At 46.2% G+C, this 16,982-nt stretch overlaps 1 long non-coding RNA gene across 2 annotated transcripts; it reads right to left on the bottom strand.

Moving 5' to 3' along the window:
- Positions 1–3,463: 3,463 nt before the first annotated feature.
- LOC131828648 (uncharacterized) lies at positions 3,464–13,133 on the bottom strand. 2 transcript variants are annotated; one of them, XR_009352524.1, is made up of 4 exons: positions 13,065–13,133; positions 7,222–7,304; positions 4,776–4,896; positions 3,464–3,645 (listed from the first exon to the last, which is right to left on the bottom strand). It is a non-coding gene; the product is annotated as an uncharacterized LOC131828648 (long non-coding RNA). The 2 variants fall into 2 exon arrangements; XR_009352525.1 differs by having other exon boundaries at positions 4,776–4,845.
- Positions 13,134–16,982: the final 3,849 nt, after the last annotated feature.

The following is a 16,982-nucleotide window of genomic DNA, read 5'->3' as shown; positions in this document are numbered from 1 at the left end:
TTTGCGTTCAAGGTGCCTGCTACACTGTTGGGACTCAGTAAGTATCTAGTGAATGGAAAAAAACCCCAAAACAAAACAGTGTTCGGGGAGGGGGCAGATACTATCTGCCGGAAGGACAGACTGCTGAAGTGAGCTTTACTGGCTTGCTGGCCCGCTAGATTGCTAATCTCACCTCCTTCTCCCTTCTACTTAGTTGATCCGTTAGCCACCATCCAGCCTCCTGAGGTCCTGGTAAGCATGTCCCCTCATTTCCTTCCTGCTTTATGGTTTTCACAGACCCTCAGCTGGCCTCAGACCCAGACATTCAATTCTCTGACGCCAGATCCGCTTATTGGGGCCAGTGTCTCCACTGATCCAGTGATCCAAGGCCCCTTTGCCCAGACCTGATGTTCCCTGCCCGAGGAGGCAGCCCCACCACCCCTGCCAAACCCCATCTCTTGTTTTCCACACAGGGACCAGAAAAAACCCTTAAAAATGCAAGTATGGTCATGGCACTCCTCTCCTCAGAACCCTGCCAGGGCCCCCATTTCACTCTGAATGAAAGCCAAAGAGAGGTGCGACAGTGTCTGCAGAGGCCCTCTGAGCTCTGGAGGTCGCCCCCCTGGCTGCTCAGTCCCAGCTCCTGTTTCTTCCCTCCCAGCCCCATGTGCATCTGCCCCTCTTGCTGTTCAGCAGCCCGGCTGCTGTCTCAGGCTTGCGCACTTGCAGCTACTCAAATATCCAGCAGACTCACTCCTTTCTCACCTTTACACCCTCACTTGGCTCACATGTCACCTTCTCGGGGAGGCCTTCCTGCCTACCCTATTTAAAATTGCTTCCTTCCTCCTGGGGCCTCCCCTGGGCCTTCCCTCTCCCCTTTCCCAGCTTTGTTTTTTTCCAGAGCACTTTACCACCACTTATTAAGTTCTATTATTTACTTAGTTATCTTGTTAACAACCTGTCTTCCTCACCAAATATAAGGTCCTTGAGGACAAGATTTTTTTTTTTTTAATGATGTTAAACCACTGGCACCCAGCATGAAGTACCTGGCCCATTAGAGGTCTTCAGAAAACACTGTTGAATGAGTGAGTACACGGTTCAGCCAAAAGGCTTCTCAGAAAGAGGTGAGGCTCCTGTGTAATGATAGCCTGTGTAAGGCTGGATGAGGTGGAGTGGTCCCCAGTGCCGGCCAGGACGGCCACCCCTCTCGGCCCCCAGATGAGGAACCCACCCTGAGTTACACATGGGGGAGTCACCACCAGGCCCCTGGTTGGTCTCAGGGTTCATCAATTCAGGCCAAAAGAGCACCGATCATGGAGGCTGTCTTAACCTCTCCCTTGAGAATATTCTTTCTTGTGGCTTAGCCCCTGTCCAACCCTCCGGACCCATGTGAGTACTTGAGAGTAACGTGGTCACAGATTAGGGTGATGTTATGATCTACAAAGAAGAGACCCTGGGTTAATGGCGCTGAAGGCCCTGCCTCTCTTCGTGGACCAGCTCTGTGTGGGTTGGTGGCCGTTTCCTGGATCGTCTTTAATGGCTGGGTGAATGTATGTTCCTTTCTCAGGTGGGTTCTCCGAGCAGGCAGAGTGGGTCTCTGTGAGAGGATGCTCCTCTGAGGGGACAGTAAAAACACCCACAAGGTGGGAGAAGGAAAAGGAAGTGGAAAATGGGGTTTGGAATCAAAGTTTGTTGCCCTACAAAGAAAGTATGGCCTTTTTGTCTTTACAGTTGTCTGGATTATTATCACTTATCCCTGCTTCAAACTTGAGAGAACAGATCACCCGTTCGCCTTCTATGTAAGCTAACCCTCTAGGGAGAGTTAACCATCCTGGTAGCCATCCTGGTCCTTGCTCCTCGAGGAGGGAAGTGAGCAGGCAGTCTGTCCAACTCAGATTTCTAGGGTATATCCTGAGGCTAGTGCCCGTTTAGATCAGTCTCTTCCCTTCCATCTGCACAAGTGAGCCCTTCATGTATGCGTTCCTTCGTTCATCATTTCCTCTCTTGTCCACACAGTGGCTGTTGTAGGCAGAGTTCTGAGATGGCCTCCAGATTCCCACCCCCAGTTGTATGCGTGTCATACAGGCCCCTTCCTGAGTGAGGGAGGATTTATGACTGGTAGGCTTGCCTTGTGATTCGGATGCATTATGGGACAGAAAGGACTTTGCAGATGTGATTAATGATCCTGTGTGGATCTGACAAGTTCTTAAAATCAGGCAAACTCTTCAAAGAAATCAGGGCCTTCCTGTAGGAGGAGGTTTGAAGGGTGGAAGTGTGGGACCATGGGGGCAAGGACTTGTCCTATTCTGGGCTACAGGGGCCCACGGGGGTTGGGGGTGGGAGCTCCAGGCATTAGCACTCCCAGCATTAGCAGATGAAGGAAACAAAGCTTAATCATGTCTTGTTCATGCTCAGAAGCGATGCCAGAACTGGGATAAGAACCTTTGAGTCCTGAGCCCCGGGTGTCCATCTTCCCCCTGCTCGGGGCTGCTGACATCTGGACTCAGCAGCCATGGACACCGCACACACAATACTCCTTCGGGACCGTGGCTATTCTATGACAACCGGTGAGCAGGCGTTTCTGAGAAACTTAGAAATTACTCAGCTGATTCGATTAAACGAAGGTGATCTTGAGCTCTTGGCGCTAGAATCCTCCCTGCCTCACATCTGGCTCCAGCTCCTCTGCTCTGGGAAGAAGGAATTTCCACTGGAAAAGGTTAGGCTACCCTGAGCCCCTAATTAATCTAAATTTTATTATTCATGTGGCAGAATTTGAGCTACCTCTAATCACTTTGTAGTCCAGTGTGGATAAGGATGTAGGAAGTATAATTTGGTCATTACTTTTAGAGGACAATCTTGGCAACATGTGCCAAAAGCCTTAAAATTACCCACATGCTTTGACCTTCTAATTTTAGTTTTTGAGCAAATATTTAACTAGAGGGATGCTCACTGGAGAATGAATTATGGAAAACACTGAAAACAATCAAATGTCCTATGATAGGGACTTGGGGAAATTACAGTACATCTGAACAGTAGACTACTATGCAGTCGTCAAAAATGAGACAGAAGACTAAGGACTCAGAAAGAGGTTTTCAGGATAGTTAGTCAGTTTCAAAGTGTGAAGTATATGGTTCCAGAATCAGATGTCCATGGCTGGAATCCCAGCCCCACCATTTTGTTGCTGTATGACATTGGACAAGTGACTTATCTTCTTTAAGCTTTAACTACTCCGTAAATGGGGGTAATAATTATATCATCGCTCAGAGTTATTGGGAAAATTAAAGGAGATGATTCGTGTGAAGTGCTCAGTATAGCCTAGTACATAGTAAACACTTGTTCGGTAAATTTTTACCATCATTATTATGATTCCGCTTATGATATTAGAAACATATGCATTAAGAAGGAAGGTAGAAAGGAAAGCAAAACGAACATGATGATCTCTGGGCGATAGAATCACATCACAGTGATTTCATTTTCTTCTGTGTTTTCTTTTTTTCTTTCTTTAAGATTTTATTTTTTTAAAGTAATCTCTACACCCAATGTGGGACTTGAACTCATAACCCTGAGATCAGGCGTTGCACTGACAGTCCACCAACTGAGCCAGCCAGGTGGCCCTTCTGTGTTTTCTTCATTTGCAGAATGCTGTACAATACATAAGAACTACTCCTGTAAAAAGGAAAAAATCGACTAAGAATGAAGGAAGAAGAGGCATTTTTTTTGCAGTGTTAAAACCATTGGGTAAATTGCTCAGCTATGCCTGGGTCTTGGTTTAGGAGCCCAGAAGTTGGACACAGTGGGGAATCGGCTGGCGTTGGGCCCTGCCTGCCTCCAGCCCCATCTGCTGACATGCTCCCACTACTCACACATCCATCCCTGCCTTGACCCAGGCCACGAGCTCCCAGAAGTACACAGGCCTGAGGGCTTAGCTGCCCGGGAAGGTGATGCCTAAGTCCAGCAGAGAGGAGGAGAGTCCTCACTCATCTGTTTGTCATCTTATCAGTGCAACAGCCAGGAAGAATTCATTAGAGGCCACCCCACTTCTTCTGCCTCTGTGTCTGCTCAGTCAGGCAGGCCATTCATTAGCATGTGTGACAAAATCCTTCCTGCAAACAGAAGCTTTAAGCAAAGCCAAACTGCTTCAATCTCCTTGCAGGGACAGCAGGGGACATCCTGGAAGGAACTGACAGAGGGGGCTGGGTTGGAGTTTCAGGGACCAGGGAGGGGCCTGGAGGTGCTGTCCTCAGCCTAGGAAGGTAAGAGAAGGGCCTAGAGCAGAAGGGGGTCCACACTGAGAAGGGCAGAAAGTGGGGGCATATGTAGGAGTTGGGAGTCAGCTTCTCCTTCCCAGGGAATCTGCAGGCAATCTGTGGGGGAGAGAGCTGGAAAGGCCCTAGAGCCCACAGTGGGCCGCATGGGGATGGGATGGAGCCTGATGTTCCTTTGACCATGGTCATTCCGGCCCCATCCCCATCTTTATGCAACAGGGAGAAGAAGCGACCAGGAAAACACCTGCTGCAAGAAATTCTGTATGGAAAAGCTGATTCTGGGCAGATTTCAAACGTTTGTTATGTGTGTGTTATTTTGACAGCTGTATTGAAGAATCATTCACATACCATAAATGGCACATATTTAAAGTATACAAATGCAACAGTCTTGAAACCATGAAACTGTCACTGCCACCTGATGGTGGGCATTTGGGCTGTTCCCACCTTTGGCTATTGCGAACGGCGAGCCTATGGACATACCTGTGTATGCGTTTGTCCCAGTACCTGTTTCCAGTTCTTCTGGGTACATACCTAGGAGTGGAATTGCTGGGTCACGTGGTAATTCCATGTTGTACTTCTTGAGAAAGCACCACACTGTTTTCTGCAGTGGCCAGACCATTTATGTTCACAGTCTCTCTCTCTATTTTTTTCCCTAATAGTCAACATTTTTGAAGTATAATTTACATACATTAAATTGCTTATATTTTTATAGTGAACAGGTCAGTTAGCTTTGTCAAATGTATACATTTGTGTAACCATCATCACAACAACAACAACAACAACAAACAATATTTCTATCACCTTAGGAAGTTTCCTCCTGTTAGCTGGAGCCAATCCCTCTTCCAGCCAACCTCTCATATGTTTTCTGTCACTGTAGATTAGTTTTGCTTATTCTCCGAACTTTGTCTAAAGGATAGCATGCAGTATCTTTTGATCTGACTTCTTTTGCTCAGTAAAACATTTTTTTTTAAAGATTTTTTATTTATTTACTTGAGAGAGAGACCATGAACGAGGAGAAGGTCAGAGAGAGAAGCAGACTCCCCATGGATCTGGGAGCCCAATGCGGGACTCAATCCCAGGACTCCTAGATCATGACCTGAGCTGAAGGCAGTCATCCAACCAACTGAGCCACCCAGGCATCCCTGCTCAATAAAACATTTTTAAAGGGTCATCCATGTTGGAGTGCCTGGCTGGCTCAGTTGGTGGAGCATGGGACTCTTGATCTTGGAGTGGTTAGTTTGAGCCCTTATTAGGTGTAGTGATGACTTAAAAATAAAATCTTTTTTAAAAAGCCATCCATGGTAATGTGTGCATTGTGTTATCCCTCTCTATTGTTGAATATATTCTGCTTATTGATGAACTACAATTTGTTAGTCCCTTCATCTGTTGATGGACTTCTGGGTTGTTTCTAGTTTAGGGCTGAAAAAAGAGTGATAAGCATTTGTGAACAAGTCTTTTTGTGGTCATATGTTTTCATTTACTCAAGAGTAAATACATAGGAGAGAAATTGTTGGATCAAAGGGTAGATGTTTGTTTAATTTTATAAGAAACTGTGAAAATGTTTTCAAATTGGTTGTCAGAGCACTTGATATGGTTGCTTCTGTGTTCTGTGTCCTTATGACTTTTTGTCTACTTGTTCTAGCAAATTCCAAGTGTTAAGATATCCAACTACTATTGTGGATTTATCTTTTCCCCCCTTTATCTCTTTTGGTTTTGCTTCATGGCTTTTGAAGCTCTATTATTAGAAACGTACCCACCCATGATTATCATACCTTCTGAAGACTTGCCCCCTTTATTAATTATGAAATGTCTTCCTTGCAGTATTCTCTGTCTTGAAGTCTACTTTCGTGATATTAATATAACATCTCCAGAGAGGGATGCTTTAAAAGATGCCAGAAGTTGCCTCAAGGATGAAATTATGAAATCTGATTAAAGAGGTTGGGAATCCAAGAGGGCTTCACTGAGGAGGAGCTAGAAACAGACTTGTAAAAATAGGCCTGAGTTACCAGGTGCAAACAGAAAAAATGGTGCCATGGACCAACTGCAGGGACTGGAAAGCATGAGTAGCAGCAGGCAGGATGGAGAGTGACTGGATAAAGCTATAGTTCAGGGTGTTATTATCTCCAGCTCATGGAGAGACGTGTGTCCTGCCAAACTTCCAGCTCTTGAGAGGGGTCATAGTGAGCCCCTGAATAGGGAACTGTCATACCTTCAGATTGGTTTTAGACACTGAAGGCTGGACTGGAATGGGGGCAAAGTGGAAGGGCAGGGAAAGGAGTTTGTAAGAGAATTTGGTTGTCCTCTTGAGAAACAATGGCGGCTCCAAGGTGCCTGGAGAGAAGGGCTACAGGGGCATGGGGCACCAGGGTGTTCAATCACATGACCTCCTGATCAACCGGGTGTGAGGACCAAGAGGGAAGAAGCTCTCTGGAATGACTAGAGGTGGACGTCACATTCACTAGGCTAGAGAGGGCAGACTGTGGTCAATATCAGGAGAAGAGGGAAGGTGAAGAGTTCAGGATGGGACATGTTGAGTGTGGGCATATGGAGATGTCCAAGAGGCTTGGGCCCCCACCTGCCAGCCCCCTCAGCGGTCGGAGTTTTGTCTCTGTGGGCTCCTCATCCGAGATTTTGTGTTTTAATAATTCCCTTCAGGCCTTGACCATAGGGGTGGTAGCTGCTGCTTACAGTTGCTACTGCCATAAAAGTTCTTTTTTAGAATTTTGGCTACATAGTTCATGATGCCTTATATTAAATTCTGTCTATGAAAATAACTGATGTGATTTCTATGCCCTGTCTGGATAAAATGCAAACAAAACAAAACCTATTTGGTATCCCCTGGACTGGGCCATTAGGGCCATGTCAGTGGCAGAAGCTTGTGCTACATAAAACTTGAGGCTTTTCTGTAGTTCCAATATAATACCAATCTAGCTTGACCAGAGCATTAAGGCAAGATAAAGGGGCCTAAAATTTTTACCTGCTCCGGCTGAGGTGTTGGGTGGCAGGCTCTGTTCCCAGAGTACCGATGAAAACTCCAACTCCAGAACTATTTCGGGGAGCCTAAAGATGAGCCGAGGCACAGAAAGGGAGAGGAAGATGTCTGAGACCACACAGCAAGCGAATGCTCTGGTGGGATTGGACCCCAGGTCTCCTGAACCACTGGGCCCCCTTGGGTTGCCGGGTGATTTGTTACTCTCCCCAGTTAATAAATATCTGTCTTAAGACGGAGGTTGTGCCAACCCGTTTCTCTGCTATGTCCAATAAAATAAAATAAATGCATAAAAATGGTTAAAACACTTGGGGGTTTTTTATGCTCAAAATGACTCACTAACTGTAAATGCACCACCCCCAATTTTAAATTTTTAAATATAAATTAAATGTGGCAACGTCCCTGTAAACGCCTTGGTGCAGCTAGCTGTGAAATTGTGGGTGGAGTCCTTGACCTCAGTTTCTTGTAAATGGCAGTTCTAATCCTGTTTACCTCTCAAAGTCAATACTGGGCAAAGCATTCCCTTAATAGATGGGAGCTGTTACTGTTGAATGACCTTAGAACTTATTTCGCATGAAGTATGTCTACATTTTCCCATTGGTCTTTTTGGTTCTGAAACAATTTTTTTTTCTTTCAGTAACACTATTCCTGACCTAAAGCCTAGCTCAGTAAATGTTGGAGAGCATGAAGTTGTCCATGTTGGCATGTAGTGTTTTCCTGAGAGCTCTCTGAAAAAAAAATTCCCATCCAGAGAGACAGTGGAGGCCATTTCTTTGGGGGTGGGGGGATGTTTGAGGACTCTTCTGTCACCTCTCCCTAACCCTGGAAGAGGTCCCTTCTGGTGACTGAACAGGCTGTCTGGTCTCACACTTCTGGTGACCCATCCATGGGGTCACTGAGTATGGGGCCTACAGGGCTTGGCCTCTAGGAGAAAGGGCCCTGAAGGCTATCACCCAGCCCGGCTGAGTTCACACCCAGTGATTTACCGAGCATTGGGGCCACTGACACCTTTTATGCCCCTTCGGCCAAAGGGACACAGCGAGGGGAGAGGTGGCCGGGAACCCATCCCTGGGTCACCTCCACAGAGCTCTCCCATCATTGACGGTGTCCCTTTGCCCTGGAAAACAAAACCTAGGCCCCTTGACTTTGGGTTACCAATACTTTGGCACCACCTTTGAAGCTGTGATCTGAATTTACGACAGAGCGTGAAAGACCATTTCAGGCTTGGCCCTCTTTCCCGGCCGCTGAACTTCATATGGTCTAGAGTAAATCACCCTAATAGCCATCGGGCCTGCATTGTTGCGGGATGTTTTATTCCCAGGCTGACTGTTATTTAGGGTGGCCAAGTTGAATCGCCAAGTGTCGAGTTACAGTTGTTGCTTTTCTTCGCCTTGTGCATAATTATGAAGAGGCAGAATGGCCAAAGGTAGGCTCAATGCAGGCCTGCTCAACAACAAGGCCCATTAAGGGGTGCGGATAAAACAAACAAGGCACCCTGTTTTGCAGCTCAGGAAGGGGTCTCCTTCCTTCAGACTTACGGACAATGAAGCTGCTTTTCCCTGGGAGAAGAGGTGGTGTTGGGTACAAGTGGCCCCTAGACTTGCTGCTCTGATGAAAGGACTGTATGTTCCAGGCCCCTCTGCAGGCCGGGAACTGGGCCTGCCTGGCTTTGGGGCCTCCATAGGCAGAGGTTGGGATGGGTGGACAAGTCCCAGAGACACTAACCAACTGAAGCTAAGGTCAGAGCAAAAAGTCCTTAAGCTTTTCTCCACCCACATTTGTATCCAGTGCTCATTTTTATGACTGCACCACACGTGGGCAGCTGTGCACACCTCTGTAGCCCCGAGAGGCCCCTAAAGGTATATGGGCCTCTTCCCTGGAGATGGGATGGGGGGTTCGGGGGGTGGGGGCTGGGACACAGCGGCTGGGGATACCCGCTCCTCGGGGCACATTCCTTATGCGTGTGTGAGCTTTCTCTCCTGCCTGGTAGGACAGTATCTGTAACTCTTGGGTCAGGTAGATTCAGAGGACAGTACAATTCTCCATATTTGTTGTTGTTGTTGTTGTTGCTGTTTGTTTGGTGGTGGTGGTGTCAGGGCGTGGGGATGTCTCTGTTTGTTCATCCAGCGATGGAGGAGGCCCAAGGGTGTGGATGAGGGGGACCCGGATGACATCAACAAGTACCACACACTTCTTGAGGCCCCTGACCTATGTTGCCTTTGTCTTCTCAAGACTTCCTGCCCTTGTCACACCTTTTGTTTAGTAACAGCTTTATTATTACAATGTAGCTGAAAAACTAAGACATTTCTGTAGTAAAATTCAGCAAAAGGCATTTATTTACCCAACTGTTCTTCTCTCCTCATACCCTAGGCTCCCTCTCAGAGGAAGCCATTGTACCTGGCTTCTTGTTTGCTATGTGCATTTTTTGTATTTGCTTTTTTTTTTTTTTTTAATTTTTTTTTAATTTATTCGATAGACAGATCACAAGTAGGCAGAGAGGCAGGCAGAGAGAGAGGAGGAAGCAGGCTCCCTGCTGAGCAGAGAACCCGATGTGGGGCTCGATCCCAGGACCCTGAGATCATGACCTGAGCCGAAGGCAGCGGCTCAACCCACTGAGCCACCCAGGCGCCCCTGTATTTGCTTTTATCTGTAGGAAAATGTTGGGGATGAAGGGAATGGGGGAATTGTGATTTGCCACTAGCCCTTGGCTGTCAAAGGGCATGGACAAGGCAGACCAAATCCACAGTCAGCACCATGTCTAAAAGCAGAGAGGCTGCTGGTGCCAAGGCCTTGAGAGGGTGGGGCAGGTCTTTCAGGAGGGAGAGGAAGGGGCAGGTAACCTGTGTAACAAGTGTAGTACTGTTTCAGAAAGCAAGATCTGGTGGTCCCAAGTTGAAAGGTAGAGCCTGCCCTCAGTTAAGTCTAGCAGGGGAGAAGTGCAAAGAATTCAGATACAACGTGCAGTGCAATGACCACGCAGTACAGAGGGAGCAGAGAGGGAAGGGGAGAAAAACGTAGCTGGGATGGGGTGGTGAGGAAAGGCCTCCTGAAATTGGTATTCCCTGGGCTGGGCTTTAAGGATGGATAGGAGTTGACTGGACTGATAGGAGGGCTGTAGGGGAAACCGTGTGTGCACAGGCTTGGTACTTAAGGAGCTGTAGTCAGGCTGGCATTGTGTAGCCTAAATTGTGTAGGGGTGTGTGTGTGTGTGTGTGTGTGTGTGATGTGTGTGTATGTGCCCGCTCATCCATACATGCAAGGCAGGGTATGTGCATGTGGAAGTAAGGTTGGAGATGCAGCTGGAGAGGAGCACAAGCGTTGGATTGTGAAGGGAATTGCCCCAACCAATGGCTGGAGACAAATTGTGTTTCCTTCCCTCATTCCTCATCCCACAAATATTTACTGAGCACTAGAGTGTGCCGGGCAAGAGCTAGGTATCTGGGAGATGATGGAAAACAGGCATCATGATCTAACATTCAAAGTGCATGTCGGGGGTTGGGGCTAGGCACACGACAACAGATGCGTGCTGATTGTCAGTACCATGAGAGAGAATAACGGGGGGCGCAGGGGTGTCCCCTATGAGCAGGTGCTATCAGAACAGGCTGGAAGGATGAGCAGCGCTGTGCCAGGAAGCCCGTCCGGGAGGAGGGATGGAGGGCAGGGCTGCTGCTTGAGTGAGAAATGGGGTGGGTGCCACTGTGTTTCCTGGTGCGTAATCCAATGATGAGGAAGCCCAGTGACTTTGGGGGATGACAGAGGACTAGTTTAGGATGGTATCTGGGGAAGAGTCTGACTGCCAGGCTGGGGGCTTGTGGGAGCAGCAGAGGCGGCAAACAGGACCCAGAGGGGCTGAAGAATCCAGGGCCAGGTCAGGACCTGGGGCAGGGGGTGGTCCTGACTCCTCAGGACCACTAGCCAGTCCCTTACCACACTGGCTTGCTCTCCCCCCCCCCAAAATCTCACATATCTACCCATTTCTCTCCATCCCCAGTTCCCACTGACTTCCTGGATCTTGCCACCATCCCACCTGCGTCTTGTGCCTCCTAACTGGTCTCTGTGGCCCAACCTTAACCTCGTGCAATCCAGTCTGCACTCAACAGCCTGAGAAATGTTTTAAAATGGAAATATGACCACCTCACTACCTTGCTGAAGATCCTTCAGATGTTCCCTACTGTTCTCAAGCTCCTCAAGATGATCTGGCCCTGCTGGGTTCATCATCCTCTTCCCTCAGAATTCTGTGCCCCTCCCAGCATGCCAATTTTCCCTGTCCTGAGAAGCTCTTCTTACTGAACTGGACTTTCCTTCTCTCTTGTCTCCAGGCTCTTCTATGTGCTCTGCTCTCTGTCTATAATTCTCTTTTTCACATTCGTCTCCTGTGACCCCATAGCTGTCTCATCTCAGCTCATCTTCTAGGTCTTTCTGTTTGGGAAAGCTTTTATGGCATGCTGAGCCTGGGTCAGGTGACCCTAAAGGCATCTCTACCCCCATCCTAGCTCTTTTTGGGCAGGTGCAACTGCTTGGCTTCTTGTCTGTTACCTGTACTAGATTCCAAAAGAAAGGTAAATTATGTCCTCAGCACTTGGCACAGTAGCTGGTGCTCGAGATGTACTTACTGTTGAATGACTGAGATGTGAGAAGGAGGCATGGGTAGAGGTAAGGGTAGGGCTGAAGGAGACAGAGTTGAAGAGGATCTCATCGTTAAAGGATGATGGTTATGGGACACCAATAACAATAATAGCGATTTTTACATTGGTCTTCACTATGCAAGGCACTATTTCAAGAGTTTTACATGTATTTGTTCATTAGTCTTCCTGAAGATGAAGATGAAGATGAAGATATGAGGAAGATACCTGTTAGGATCTGTTTTAGCGATGAGGAAACTGAACATTGTCAAGTTAAGTAACTTATCCAAAGTCCTACAACTAGTGAGAGGGCTGGGGTACATTTCATTTGGGAGCTTCAAACTTTACATAAAGGTAAACTGATTCTCTCAACAGTTTTTACTAGCTTCATGGGGTTGGGAACATCTCAGCGGGTCAAACTGAACGGCTAAAATCTCCCACTAGAATTACAACCCCAGAGATGACTCCCAGGCCAACACGACTTTCTCTTCTCTTCTCTTCTCTTTTCTTTCTTTCTTTCTTCTTCTTCTTCTTCTTTTTTTTTTTTTTTTTTTAAGATTTTATTTATTTGACAGGTGGAGAGCACAAGTAAGCAGAGCAGCAGGCAGTGGGAGAGAGAGAAGCAGACCCTCTGCTAAGCAGGGAGCCTGATGTGGGTCTTGATCCCAGGACCCTGGAATCATGACCTGAGCCGAAGGCAGCCGCTTAACCAACTGACCCCCCAGGCGCCCGCCCAGGTCAATACGACTTCCTAATCCGGCACTGAGTTCCAACCCAGTAATCTGGGCCAGTGGAGCAGCGGTAGGGCTAACACCTGCTTCCAGTAACTTTCTACACCCGGGCAGGTCGTGAACAGCAGAGGACAAAATAGTCTGTGCCATTCGAGAAACTCCATCCTGCTTGGTGGTCGGATAACTGGCTATAAATCAGTATTAACATTTTTCATCTGTTTTTGTACCCCAAAACAACACTTGTAAACCTATGGGAGGGGCGGTTCCTAAGATACATAAGGGATATAAGGTAGCGATCAAACTAAGTACGGTGGCTTAAATACAATACCTCAATTCCCAAAGTTAGTTACAGTGGTTTTCTCGCTTTTGTAACAGGACTTATTCGGACTGCTGTACTCTTAATTTGATGTAATAACATGCTATTAATCTAAATATTTGTAAATAAAGTATCTATATCTAAATTAAAAAAAAATAGCACCCGGCAGGCATGTGTGGCATAGAAGGCTCTATGAAGGACACAACGTTGGCTCAGCCGCGTGAGCCGGGCATGTGTTCTGCACGCAGACTGCCGGGGGGCGGGGCCTACGATGCCGGGGGCGGGGCCTACGGTGCCACGCAAGATAAGATGGTGGTGCGCGGAGCTGACAGGGTAGCGTGGAGAAGTGAGCAGGGAAACAAGAGAGCAGAGAGTTCCCACTTGGTGCTTAGTGTTAGGGAGGCAACAGTGAAGGCTGAGATAGTTAGATAGGTGATGGTGGCCATCACGCTGTTGTTCTGCGTGCAGGTGCTTTGGACGTTCACTAAAAAGATGGAGAAATTTAGGGTAGTGTCAGGCCGTCGGAGCTGTTGCAAGCAAGACGCCTCTATAATACACCTGAGCTTCCCTTGAAGCAAGCAAGCAAGCAAGCAAGCAGCGGGAAGCTATGTCCATCCCTCTCCAGGGCTCTGGTAAGTAACCCTTCACTACCTCTCCTTAGAAGTAACGAGGATTATTCATGAGGACCCAGAAACCAAAAATAAGGCTTTGGGTCCTTCTGACCTTGGTGTTGGGATTGTAAACTGGTACCCCGTTTCTGAAGGATTTTGCAGTATCTACCAGCAGCCTTAAGAAAGGCATTCCTTTCTGACCCTGGAAATCTGGCTCCAGATACTCACTTCCCCCCAAAACTCAGAATTCAGAACAAAAAAAATTTTTTCCCTAAGATTTTACTTATTTAAGAGAAAGAGAAAGTGAGAGACATAGCACTGGGGGAGGGGGAGAGGGAGAAGCTAACTCCCCACTAGGCAAGGAGCCCCATGCAGGTCTCCAGCCCAGGACCCTAAGATCATGACCTGAGCGAAAGGCAGACGCTTAACAGACTGAGCCACCCAGGCGCCCCGAGAACAAAAAATTTCTATTAAAAATGTTCACTTCAAGGTTGTGCAAACTGTATAAAATTGGAAACAATGAAGATTATGTTAATGATTATGGCATATTTTCATAATGGATTATGATATAGTCATTTTTTATGAATATGTAATCCTGGGAAGTATTCACTCTATAAGTTAAGTGACAAAAACAAAACATAAAAATGGAACAAAAACATTTAAAAATGATAGAAATATATTTTGAACAGATATGTGCATATGGAAAAGATTGCAAATGTTATTAGTGGTTTTCTCTGAAAGGAGGGGATTTCAGGTGATTTTCATCTTCTTTGAACCTTTCTGTGTTTTCCCATATTATCCTCAGTAATCATGCCTTGTTTATGTTCAGAAAATTAAAATGTATCCTGACTTTGGGTAAAAAAGTGTGTTCAAAGCTTAAATTGAAGAAGTTGACCTGACTTGAAGAAGTTGTATGGCTTGAAAAATAAGACTTAAGTAAATCTCTGTTAGGAAAAGTACAGCAGGCTCCTTAACCCCATGAAAGCTTGTTCATTCCTTCTCTGCTGTGGCTTGATTTAACACATCTTCTGGCAGTAGCGAGAATGAGTCTGGCGCTTGAGGAGCCCAGGAATATTCTCCCAGGTTTGCTGGCAAGCTCATGCTAGCGTAGGTGAAGGACACAAAAGAACTAAAAAGCAAGAGCTAACATTTATTGAGTGCTTGCTCTGTGCCAGCCATGATGCTAAGTGCAAGACATACAGACACATACATTCGCTTGTGCGCACACACACACTCTTCTGAATTTATTAATGCATTTCATTTTCACAATGACCTTATGAAATTGGTACTGTCCCTACTCCCATTTTAAAGATGAAAACACTGAGGCCCAGAAGGGAAGTATACTCCATGTCATACACCCTGTAAATCATACTGTCAGAATTTGAATCCAGGTCTGATGGTGTTGAACTGGGAAGTGGGAAAAGCAATGGATGGGGAGGAGAGAGAGAGACAAAAGAGGGGAGAAACCCCCAGTAACCTCAAGGTTTTCCCCATTCTCCTGTGAAGAATACACCAGAATGAGTGCCAAGAAGTAATACAGAGTAGGGGGGGAAGATCACTACCTTCACATTTGCAGGCCTCAGCGATTCCAGATAGGCCGGACAAGGGTTTCTCAACTCCAGGAGCAGCAACAGAAAGAGGAAAAGAGAAATTGTATGTGACTGATCATGAGTGTTGGCATTTGTGAGAAAGTTTTTCTCAAAGGTGAAGAAAGAGGCACAAGTTTCTGGAGTGCTCCTGAGGAGAACTTCTGGGCACCTTTAAGAACTTGCCAGGTTGATAGCAATGTTTTTATTCCAATTTCACTTTTGAGCAGATGGCCCTTCTGTTCTGTTCTTCAGGTAGAGGAGCTCCTAGAGTTGCCCGTCTGTTCATCAGCCTCAATTAAGCTTGGTTTTGGCGCCCAGATGGAGCACAGGTGGAGAGGGTTGGGGGCAGGTAAAAGGAAGTTTTCTGAAGTTTCTGAGCAAAAGAAGGGAAAGGAAAGCTAGAGGTTTCATGTGAAAGTAATGGTTGATGCTAGTAATGGAAGAGGAAAATGGTGACAGAATAAAGGTGGGGAGTACCGCTTGGGGATGAGTCCCTTGTGGGGAAGGAAGAGAAAACCAGTTCTTTATACCTGTCATCAGGTGGCTCCACTGACACAACACAGCTGGGTTGTGTCTCATTTCACCTGAGGATGTCCTTCCTGATTGTGGAGTGGGGAATGAATGGGAAGCGGCCTTTGAGGTTGAGGGTACTGGCAGAGAAGGATAATGCAGCATGCACCTGACCCGTAAAAAGCATGCCAACACTCAGAGCTGGTATTGCTCTATAATATTTTCTATTGGGCCCATTTTCTAGCAAAAAAGAAGAGGAAGGAAGTTAATTGAGCACACTATTATCTGTCCTATATTGTGCTGAGTTCTCTCATTTACTGTATTTAGTTCTATAGCAATCTTGTGGGTCAATGTTACACCCATTTTGTCTATAAGGAAAAAGAAGCTTAGTAATGTTAGCTATTTGTTCAAGGGCTCCGAGCAAGTAAAGGACAAAGCCAAGATCCAAACTAACATCTGCCTGATGCCAAAGCCTCTTTCAGTTTATTTTCCATTTTGACTCCAGAGATCAGTTGTAGGCCCTGTGTTTATGGTTCAGCCACCCTCACTTTTAAAGTTGTAATTAGAACAAGTCAGTGGTTTTTAAACATATGTGAACCTAAGGATTCTTGGGATGCTTGTTAAAATGTATTCATTCCTGGGCTCTACTCCTAGAACTACTCATGAGAATCCCTGTGAGAGGAGCCTGAGAGTCTACCTTAAAAGGCCCCAAACCTAATTCTCATGTGCTCAGGCAAGTTTGGTCAACACTGGTGTAGGAAGATTTTCACATTCATGGATATAAAGTCAGTTGGCTATGTGCTGTTTATCTTTGCAAGGTTTTATGTGGTTTAGGAAGTATAAGATCTTTCATATTTCTGTCTTTTCCCTGATCTCTGTCCTATACTGCTCAGATTTTTTTTTTATGTTATGACATTATTTAAAATAATCAGTCGAGATTACATGTACATTGGGGGTAAGGCAACAATACAGTGATACTTTGCTCCTTGTGGTGACATTCCCTATTTTACTTTGTATACTAGAACTGAACTATTTATTTGCATGGGTTGAATTGAAAGGAATTCTCTGGTTAAGTGGCAAGAGTGAATTTTGGTTAACACTGAGCTATAAAAGGCCAAGGTACATATTTAACTTCTTAGAGCTGCTGTTGGTAGTCCTTGGTGCTCTTTGCATCCTTGTCCTTCTAAATGGGTTTAAGAGGATGTCATTTCATCTACATCCATAAAATCAAAAAGAAATAGAGATTTGGGGGAATTCAAAAGATAATTAGGCCTGAACCACTTTGGATTGAATTATTTAAATGTCAGTTCTAATAAGGCTTTTCAGTAGCACCCGGCTATGCATGATTTATGTGAAACTTGCAGTTATAG

Source organism: Mustela lutreola, chromosome 4 (genome assembly GCF_030435805.1).
Source record: "Mustela lutreola isolate mMusLut2 chromosome 4, mMusLut2.pri, whole genome shotgun sequence".
Lineage (NCBI taxonomy): Eukaryota > Metazoa > Chordata > Mammalia > Carnivora > Mustelidae > Mustela > Mustela lutreola.
The sequence above is the reverse complement of the archived record's forward strand: the minus strand, read 5'-3'. Positions and strand labels throughout refer to the sequence as shown.